The following is a 10,230-nucleotide window of genomic DNA, read 5'->3' as shown; positions in this document are numbered from 1 at the left end:
CCCCATCCTGCGGGCCAGAGGGGTTTCCGACCCTTTGGAAAAGTCACTTTGTGTTTTTTAACATTGAGAGGGGGCTTAATTTGTGCAGGTGAGCTGAGATTCCCACCCCCGCTCCCTCCGGCGCTTACAGCCCTGAGACCTACAGCCGTGGGATCGCAGGAGGGGAATTTCCATCCAAAGGTCACAAAATTGCTAAACCACTTTAAAACGTGCCTCCAGCCCTGTCCGGAGGTAGTGAGGAAATCGCTTTCCTTCAGCTGTTTGGAGGGCAGGGAATTGTTAATGCAAAATGAAATTAATAAAGTAAAAATAAAAAAAAGTAAAATAAAATAATAAATCAGCAGCTACACCAAGTCTCATCAGTGGCAGGAGGGAGAAGAAATGGGGACAGCCCTGAGGGCTCCGTCCTGCCCCGGCTGCGAGAGGAGGACACCCGCTCTCAAATCCACTTTGCTTAGGCTGTCCCTTTATTTTATTTCCAACACGTCCTCGACAGATTCGATCTCCCTATCCCCATCCCAGCCGGGAGGAAGCCGTGGTGGGGAGTGCAAAAACACCCCCTACCAAAAAAAAATGTAAAAAAGGAATATTAAAAAAATAAAAAGAGCAAACCCATAATTTTTCATCATTTTTCCCCGTTTCCTCCGATTATCCCGTGATCCCCGGGGGTTTTGAGAGGAGCGCTGGCCTTGACCGTCCTTTTCCCAGGCTGTGGCTGCAGATCCATCACGCCGCCCCCCCGGCAGCCCCCAGCAGGGTCTGCAGTGACAGCCCGGCGTTAATAGGAGCCCATTGTTGCAGCAATTAGCCCCGAGCTCGCCACCAGCCGCCAGATAAGGGTCGGGGGCTCGGGGGTTAATTCTGCCGGGGGGAGGGGGCTGCGGGGAGCGGGGCTCGGCATCGCCCCGTGCCGGGGGAGGGATGGGAGCAATGGGGACAACTCTGAAAGGTCCCGAGGAAACGCTTTGGACACTTTATTTGTCAGCTAGAGACCCAAAAAAAGAGGGAAATTCTTTAAAAAAAAAAAACCTTTAAAAATATAAAATCAACACCAACAAAACCCCAAACGTGGTGGGATGGGGCAGCCCCCCAGCCTAACCCGCTCCCCTAAAACTGACCGGTGAAAGGGCACTAAAGCTGCCCCACTTTTGGGGTTTTTTTGGGTTGTTTTAGATCTCCCTCGTGTCCTGCTGTTAACGTGGGCGCAGCAAAGGCGGTTCTGGAGCCGGAGCCGGGGCCAGCGGCTCCTCCGGTGCCCGGGGCCGCCAGTGGCACCTCGGGGCGGGGACAGGCGGCGTCCCCTGCTCCCCCCTCTCCTTTAGCCCCCTTTAAACGACAATTGACTGAAAGGGGATTAAGTTACGTTTGTCGGGCTGGGCTTTTTTTTTTTTTTTTTTTTTTTTTTTTCCTTTCTATCCAGGGTACCAGAATAGTACAGGTAAAGCTGTACAAACAGCCGGGAGCGAGGAATCGGGGGGTTATGGAGAGGACACGGCCCAGGGCAGAGAGCTCCGAAGATTATTATTAATTTTTTTTTTTTTTTTTGCCTGTGTACAGCAACTTGCCGAGGCAGAGAGAGCCGGCTGCCACCTCCCTGGTTGGGAAGGGGGCACGGAGCCTGCCAGTGCCCGAGATGGTCCCGCCAGGAGGGTACTGAGCCTGCTGAGATAATCTCGGGTTAAACAAAGGCGCAGAGAAAAGGGAATATTTTGTTGTCCTCTTTTTCTCTTTTTTTTTTTTTTTTTTTTTTTTTTTAATTTCCCTCCCTTCGTGAATTAGGCAGGAATTACGATCCACTTCCCCAAGGCCATCCCCCTCTTTATCATTTAAACGATAAGCAGTGTCCGGCCACCTAGGAGCGGCAAATTATTATTAATAATGATATAAAAATAACAATAATAGTCAAAGAGAAAGGGAGACTGGCATTTCTGCCTCTCCCCTTTCCCATCCTACATGAGTCTTCCCTTCCACTTCGAAACCAACCACATGGGTGGTTTTTCTTTTTTTTTTATCTCTCTCGCTCTTTCTATTTTTTTTTTTTTTAATACACATACGTATTTCCGTTCTTTTCTAATAATTCAGTTATCTCCCCTCCGTGAAGATCGGGAGGAAATATAAACACGCACACAAAGAAGTGCCGAGCCATGCAAATTCAAAGAGAGAACAAATCATCGGCTGATTACACCGGGTCCAATTTTTTCTCCTTTCGTGCACCACCACCCACCACAGACGCGCACACACTTCTATTTTTTTTTTTTTTTTTAAGCACAAATGATGCTATTTGATGGAGGGGTGGGAAGAGACGGGGGAAAACCCTGCTCTGCCGTAAAAAAGAAATTCGAAGAATTAAAACTGGGAGGAGAGAAACTGGGACTTTTTTTTTTTTTTCCCTCCTCCCCCCGTTCTTTGAAGCCGAGAGAAGGGCGACTGCCCCGGGACACTGCAGGAGTAAGGAGAAAAAAAAAAAAATTAAAAAAAGGTCTGAGAAAGATCAAAAACCGGCTCCGCAAGTCCCAGGGGCGACCTCTCCGCCCTGACATTCCCCGGAGTGCGCGGAGAGGAGCCGGGAGAGGGGACGAGGGGAGGGGGACTCGTGTCAGCGCCGCCCGTCCCGCTCCGGCCGCAGGAGCCGCAGCCGCCCCTCCGGGCTCCCCTGACAGCGGCAGCCCCGCTCCGAGCCCAGCCCGGTGAGTCCTTTCCCCGCACCCTTCCCTTCCTCAGACAGCAAAAAGTGCGCTTTGGCAAGGGAGTCTCTTTTATTCCATTTTACCTCCCCATTTTACCCCGCTCTCCCCTTCTGCCCCCTCTCCCCACCCTGGAGAGGATGCCCTGCTATCCCTGCAGGGAGCTGGGCAGCGATCCCGAAAGGCTTCGACCCCACAAATTAAAAAATAAGGGAAGAAAAAGCCAGCAAATCGCCCGAACAGACACTCCAAATTACGGCGAGGTTAAAGAAGTGCTCAGTGGAGGAAAAAAAAATTAAAAATACATATTAAGATAAGGGAATCGGGGGAGCCGGTTTGTTTAGGGTTTCTCGATTTTGCTTTATCTCCCAGGACCGTTTCGAACCATAGATTGAAGCATCTTGGGGGCTTTAAACCCGGCAAGAGCATTTTCCCTCGCAGTCCACAGAGAAAGTGAAGGTGCTGCCGACGTTTTTAAGGATTCCTTCTGTCTATTTTTTTTCCTTCCTTTTTTTTTTTTTTTTTTTTTTTACTCGAAAGCACAAATTACCCCGGGACTTAGATAAAGGAAAAAACCCCCCACAAATCTCCCTGCGGCCGGCGTGAGAGGAGGCGGCAGAATTAACAGCAGCTCCTCGGTGAGAATCAGGGGCATTTCCCCGGATTAAAACCGGAGCGATTTACTCCGGCAAGTGGCCGGCTGCTGTCAGTTTAGAGCAGTCCCTGCACCCCAAAGAACAAATCCTCAAAACAAACACCAAAAACAAACCCCCAAAAACAAACCCCAAAAATAAACCCCCCGTGCCCACCGCCCCCAGCGCTGTGACCCCGCGCGGTGACAACTCCGCGAATGCTGGACTCCCGTTCACCGTCAGAACCTCCAAAATTCAAATAGTACCGAGGCTGTCAGAACACACAAGGTTTCTTTTCGCCCTAAAGACAGGGTTACCGCACCCCAAACTCCCCCGAGAAGCACAGGCAGGCTCAGATGCTGTCCTGCCCCCATCCGAGCACAGGGCGATGCCTCCGCATCCCGGGGGACCAGAGCAGCCCCCCAAAATGTGCTCCCCTTCCTCTGCATCCCTCTCCCTACCTGCCCCTGCCGGGAAAAACCTCCTCGCTTTTTTTTCCCCAGCGAAATTAAAACGCTTCCCTGGGCTCTGTAAAACGAAATTCACATCCCCGGGAGAAGGAAGCGCTTCGCCCCAGCCGGGAGCAAAATGCCGCGGCGGGGTGGGGGTAAAGCTTCCCTCTGCCCTCCTTCCTTTCCGAGAGCTCGTTTCTCCTTTCCCGGAGCCCTCGGGTTGCCGGGACCCTCTGTGTCCCCCTGTCTGTCCGGGGGTGTCTGTCCTGCACCCCGGGGAGGTGGGAGCGGTGTCCGCCCGCGGCACCGACAGGTCCCGGCTCCCCCGCTCCGCACCTGCGGCCCATAAATAATGGAGAAAACAAGCAGGGCCGGTGGTTATTAATTATCCGCTTTCATTAAAATCCGTCACCCGGAGCCCGCTGCCTGTGTACGGACACGCGAAGGTAAGAGGAGACGAGTGGATGGATGGATGGATGGATGGATGGACGGACGGACAGACAGACAGACAGATAGATAGATAGATAGACAGATAGATAGATTTTCTCCCCTTTCTGCTTTCAAAACGCTCGATGACAGACAATGTGGATTTTTTGACAGCACAAGCCATTCCCTCTGCTCCCTCCAGAAACATCCTCCGCACGGTTTGGAGGGTGAAAAATTCTCCTTCAAGGCGGGGAAGGAGGAGAGAGGCTGAATGAGGAAAATCTCCTCTCTCCCTTCGGCCCCCAGTCCTGCCGGAGCCCAGGACGGCCCAGCCCGGCCCGGCTCGGCCCGGCCCGGCCCGGCCCGCAAATCCCCTCAGCGGGACCCGGAGCAGAGAGGAAGGAGCGTGCCCGGCCCCGCAGCAGAGCCATCTCCCTGCCTCAACCACACACCTCTAGGGTAGCTCTGCTTTGCCTTTCTAAGGTAAAAATATGAGAAATGCCTGCGTAAAATCGCCCTAAGTGCATTCTGTTAGAAGCATTCTTGTTATGCATGATATACAGATATTTTTAACCTGAAGACATAAAGTACTACACATACAGGGTATATTTTATATTATACAGCACATATCAACCTAACAGAATCAAATTGAATGGGAATTATTTGCGAGAAGAGCACAAAACCGCAGCCATCGACACGAGCCTGCCTGCACTAAAATCGCTGTGCACAGAGTGATACACAGAGTATGTGGGTCCAGATATACAATATAAATATACACAAATATATATATATATTTGTATGCACATAGGTACGAAGGCGCAGAAAGGCCCCGCATATCCCTCAAATATAAATCCATTTCCATCCTGAGATTAATATTTCTCACCCCAGCTATGTCAGTGCCGTGTCTCACCTCCCAGCCCCTGCCAGCCCAGCCTCGCTCCTTTGCCCCCAACACACACAGGTAAAAAAATTCTTCTCCCCAGCTTCCCAAAAATCGCTCCCTCACGGAGCAGGGGGATCTCCCCAAGGTCACCGAGAAAACTCGGCTCTCCCCTCCGTCCACCCCAAGCAATAAACGAGGGTCGGGGCTGAGTTTCAAATCCTTGGAGCCGAGCTCCCCGTCCTAACACCCTCCACGTGGAGAAGGAGTAAAGGGAGGATGGATTAAAAAATAAAATTAAAAAAAAATTTAAAAAAAAAAGAAAAATAATTAGAAATAAAAAAGGAGGAGGGTGGAACGGAGGGACACACAAATCGGCGTTCACTGACCTGGGCAGACGCTTTTGGTTTTGTCCGGTTCCGCTGGAGCGCTCAGAGCAGGAGTGCGGGAGGAGCGGAGCCGCTGCTGGCATGTCGCAAGCTCTCACCGAGGGGGAAAACCTGGGGGAGCCGCATCCTCCGAACGCCCACCCTTGCCCTCCTCCTCCTCCTCCTCCTCCTCCTCCTCCGGGCTGGGCTGAAGATCAGAGCTCTTCCGGGTTGGGAAAGGGCAGAGCAGGAGTGAGAGGAATATGATGGGCCATTTCTTTACACACCCATCGGTGGGGCGGGGAGCGGGGGTGGGGGACAGGGGCAGGGCCAGGGGGACGCGCCAGGTACAGCGGTGCGAGCGTGATGTAACCCGTCCCGGGAGCTGCTGTCAGCGCCGGCAGCCGGGAACGCCGGCAACACAGGGGGGAAATGTAATTAAGCGTATGATCATACAAATAACGCCGGGGCTCGCTCCGCTGCATCGAGAGCTTTCGAGGAAAAGTGGTGACATTGGCGACAAGGGGCTGGTTCTTCTCCTCCGTGCCCCTTTCTCCTCCCCGGGGGATTTTTAATGACCCCATTCTCTCAATTTTTTTTTTTAAATTTTATTTTGAATATGTATCTGTTTAAGGCTTCACTATACAGATAGAAAAATAATAATCATAATAATAATAATGGGCACGCATCCCCTGGCGCTTCGAGAACGGGCTGGGACGAGGGTTGTTCCCCCTCTGTCCCACTCCTCCTCGGGACGAGGAAGGCTCAGCACCTTTTCAGGGAGCTCGTAGGGGTCAGCCCCAGCCCTGGGGGTCCTGGGTGTCCCCCTCTGTGTCCCCTCAGATTCGCACGGGTTGAACCCAGGGTCGATGCGGAGCGAAAGGGACGGGCCGGGGGATGTGCAGCCCCCTGCCCGCTCCTCAGCCGCCTTTCCCGGGAACACCTGGGGCTTTTGGAGCCCTGGGGCTTTTGGAGCCCTGGGGGTGGAGGGAAGATGAACACCCCCCTAAAGTGCTGTAGGGGCAGCAGAAGCCGGGGAGCCGGCTCTGAGGGATGCCCCAGATCTTCAGGATGGAGGAACCGACCGGGGCTCTGATTTTCCATATTTAGCCCCCCACTCATGGGACTCCCCCAAACCCCAAGGTTCTCCCCCGTTGGCCTCGATCCTCGATTCTCTTACAAGAAAACTTCCCCAGGTTTTGGTGATGATATTTCTATTCGCTAGGGCTGGGTGCTCATTTCGGGGTGGGTGGGTGGGTGTCCTGCAGCCAAAACCAGACAAGACACGCAGGACCAGCCTGGGGAAGGCGGGAGGGGAGGGGGATTATCCACGGAAAACACGTCCGGGAATGGCCCCCCTCACCCACTGGGATGGGCAGCACCTCCGAGCGGCAGAAGTGGGGAGGGGGAAGAACATCCCTTGGAGTGAAGATGCTTCCTCGGGAATAAATCTGGGATAAAGCTTTATTTCCAGGGCTAAACCAGGTGCGTGAAACAGATCCCAGGCCCCAGGAGTCGGGGTCCCGGTGGTGCTGGGGGGATGCAGAACCGCCCTGGGGGATGCAGAGCTGCACTGGGGGATGCAGAGCTGCACTGGGGGATGCAGAGCTGCACTGGGGGATGCAGAACTGCACTGGGGGATGCAGAGCTGCACTGGGGGGATGCAGAACTGCACTGGGGGATACAGAACTGCACTGGGGGATGCAGAACCGCCCTAGGGGGATACAGAACTGCACTGGGGGATGCAGAGCTGCACTGGGGGGATGCAGAACTGCACTGGGGGGATGCAGAACCGCCCTAGGGGGATACAGAACGGCCCTGGGGGGATGAAGAGCTGCCCTGGGGGATGCACAGCAGCCCTGGGGGGGATGCACAGCAGCCCTGGGGGATACAGAGCCCCTATGGGGGATACAGAACGGCCCCGGGGGGATGAAGAGCTGCTCTGCCCAGCCCCGCTCCGAGGTACCCGGCCGAGACCCCCCCGGGCACATCCTGCGGAAAGTGGGGCGAAAATTGGTCACCTAGGGGGAAAAATAACTATATATGTATATACACACCCTCCTGGTCCTGGAGGGATACTGTTGGGTTTTTCTGCTGACGTTGGGAGTTCGCTATCGCTGCTTCTAGAGTGACTCTCTGTGAGGTGAAAGGTAACGCGATCGCCTCCCAATTCTATCTTTAGAAAACACATTCAATTAAGGTAATAACTTAAAGCTCATTAGAGGCACGAAGGGAACCTTCCCAGCGCCAAGCACCGATGGAAACAGCTCGGGTACCCCAGCGGCGGGGGGAGAAGGGGTGAACCCATCTACCATCGACAAGAAATGTGCCTTTTGCTAAGGAAAGGCTTCGAAAAAGAGGATTTTAAAGCCACGAGGCTTGTGTGGTTTGGACTAAGCCGTGTGGACAAGCCGGGCATAAATCCTTGCGGGGTGTGGGATAAGAAAAAAAAAAAAATAAAAATAAAGGAGAATACGGCTGAAATCACTCGGGGGGTGTTTTCCTCATGATAGGGCTGGGAAAATCCCTGCGGAATCTTCTGCTCCCCAAAACAGTGCTGCGGGAGGGAGGCGACATCAGCCTGGGGGATGATGCCGGATCCCTCCAAAACTGCCCAGAAAAAAATAAAAAAATTAAAAAGCGGGGGGAGGAGGCAGCCGGATCCGAGCTGTCTGAGCACATCGTGGAGCCGGGGGGGAGAGGTAGGGAAACGAAAAATCAAGGATTTTCCTGCAAAAACCGCTTGGGAGGACGGCGGAGATGGAGACCCCGCACTATTGTCTCTGCTCCTCCGGCTGGGGCTCGATGGGGGACGGGAGGGGACAGCGGGAATTTGGGCACAGGCGCAGGCGCATCCGCAGCCAACCCCCCTCCCGCAGCCACCCCGCACCGCCAAGTTCATTTCCAGCCACGCCGGCCGGTGATTCAGAGGTTAAACATAACTAATGAGGCTTTAAATGGCAGCCGGGGTTTATCAGAAATATCACAGACCCGCCTCGATGCCCGCCGTTCAGGTCCGAATATACATTCAAAGCAGTAGGCAGACACGCGGGGGTCATTTAAATAAATAAATACACGGAAAAAAATGTGCACACATTTTTCCGCGTATATATATATATATATATATATATATATATATATATATATGTTTAAATGAATATATACCTATATATATATATGTGTATGTGTGTGTGTATATATATATATACACACGTATATATATACACGAAAAAATATATATAATATATACAATATATATAACATATATATAATATATAATATAATATATATAATATATATTATATAATATATATAAAATATATATTATATATACATGCAATAAAACTATGTGGGACATTTATATGGTGTGCGTGTACATATTTTATATAAATATATATATATGGAATATATCATCTATCTATCTATCTATCTATCTATCTATCTATCTATCTAACTATATATATTTCATAATTTTTTCCTTGTGTTTTCCAACTTGCTAAGGGAGCCTGCGATTCTCCCTCTGCATGTGCTTGACCCCACCTCTTGCTCTCCTCCTGGCACACATTTAGACGGGTATGCACCGAAATAAATACCTACACACGCACACACACGCACACACACAATCGATTTCGGCTCCGCCTGAGCCAAGATTTGCAGTGGAACCGTCCCTAAATAAAATCCATAGGTTATTGTTAGGCATAACCGCTCTGCCGGCTGCAGAGAGGAGGTTGGGGATGTTTTATTTGCTATACTTAAACTGCCTCTCGTGCTGTGGAAAGAAAACCCACCCTCTCTGCCCCCACCCCGGGGGAAAAGTTGCCAATAATCAATGATTCCCCCTTCTCCGGCTGTGAAAACACTGTCTCGGAGAGGTTACTTTTTAACATCGCTGTTGCAATCTCCGTTTCCAGGGAGGGGAAGAAAGCCCCTCGGTGTTGATCTCCCCAAATCAGGCGCTTTGGCATTGATCCTGCGCTTTGTGTGCGTCGGGTATATTCGCTTTAAAACGATTTCCATTAAACGCGGCCGCCTACATCGGCGGGATCGCCCTGGTGACTTTGTGGGAGCGCTGGGCAGGGACAGAGGGGCCGGGGGGGACCCTCGGAAATTAAAATAATCGTCCCCCTCCCCACCCTCTTTCCCCCTTCGTCCACATCTTCCATTCACCCGGATCAGGAATAAAGTCAAAGCCAGACCCCAGCAAACAACCGCGATTGTAAATTCCTACCCGTTACAACCAAGGTGCAAAATGTATTTATAAAAATATATAAAGCACGTGGAAGAGGAGAATTTTAATTAAATCTTACTGCGGCTCTAACAACATCGAAGTGATATTTCATTCGGAGCCCGCCTCTTGCTTGTGTTTTATAGCGTTTTCTTGCCTCTGACTTTTTTTTTTTTAAATATTAGACGAGGTACAGAATTATAAATGACTCTTTCCTTATCTGTGCTGCTCACATATCCAGGATCAGAGGAGCTGATTAAGAAAGAAGTCAGAGGCAACGTTGGATTCATAATGATTCGGAATAATGAATCCTTATCTCTGCTTTCCAGATTATCACCCTTTCAGCTCCCAATGTTTTGTTACATGGGATAATTTATTGCATCTAATACATCACAATGAATCTGATGGCGGAAAGCGATGGGCAACGTTGGGGGAAAAAAATTCGTGGGTCCTTATTTTAGTTTAGTTTCATCCTGGGGGCAGCGAAACTGAATTTTTTTTTCTTATTTAATTGGGAAAATATAAGGTAAATCTAATAATAATAATAAAAAGAAGTTGGAAGG

Source organism: Ammospiza nelsoni, chromosome 5 (genome assembly GCF_027579445.1).
Source record: "Ammospiza nelsoni isolate bAmmNel1 chromosome 5, bAmmNel1.pri, whole genome shotgun sequence".
NCBI classification, from domain to species: domain Eukaryota; kingdom Metazoa; phylum Chordata; class Aves; order Passeriformes; family Passerellidae; genus Ammospiza; species Ammospiza nelsoni.
This window is presented reverse-complemented; position numbering follows the sequence as displayed.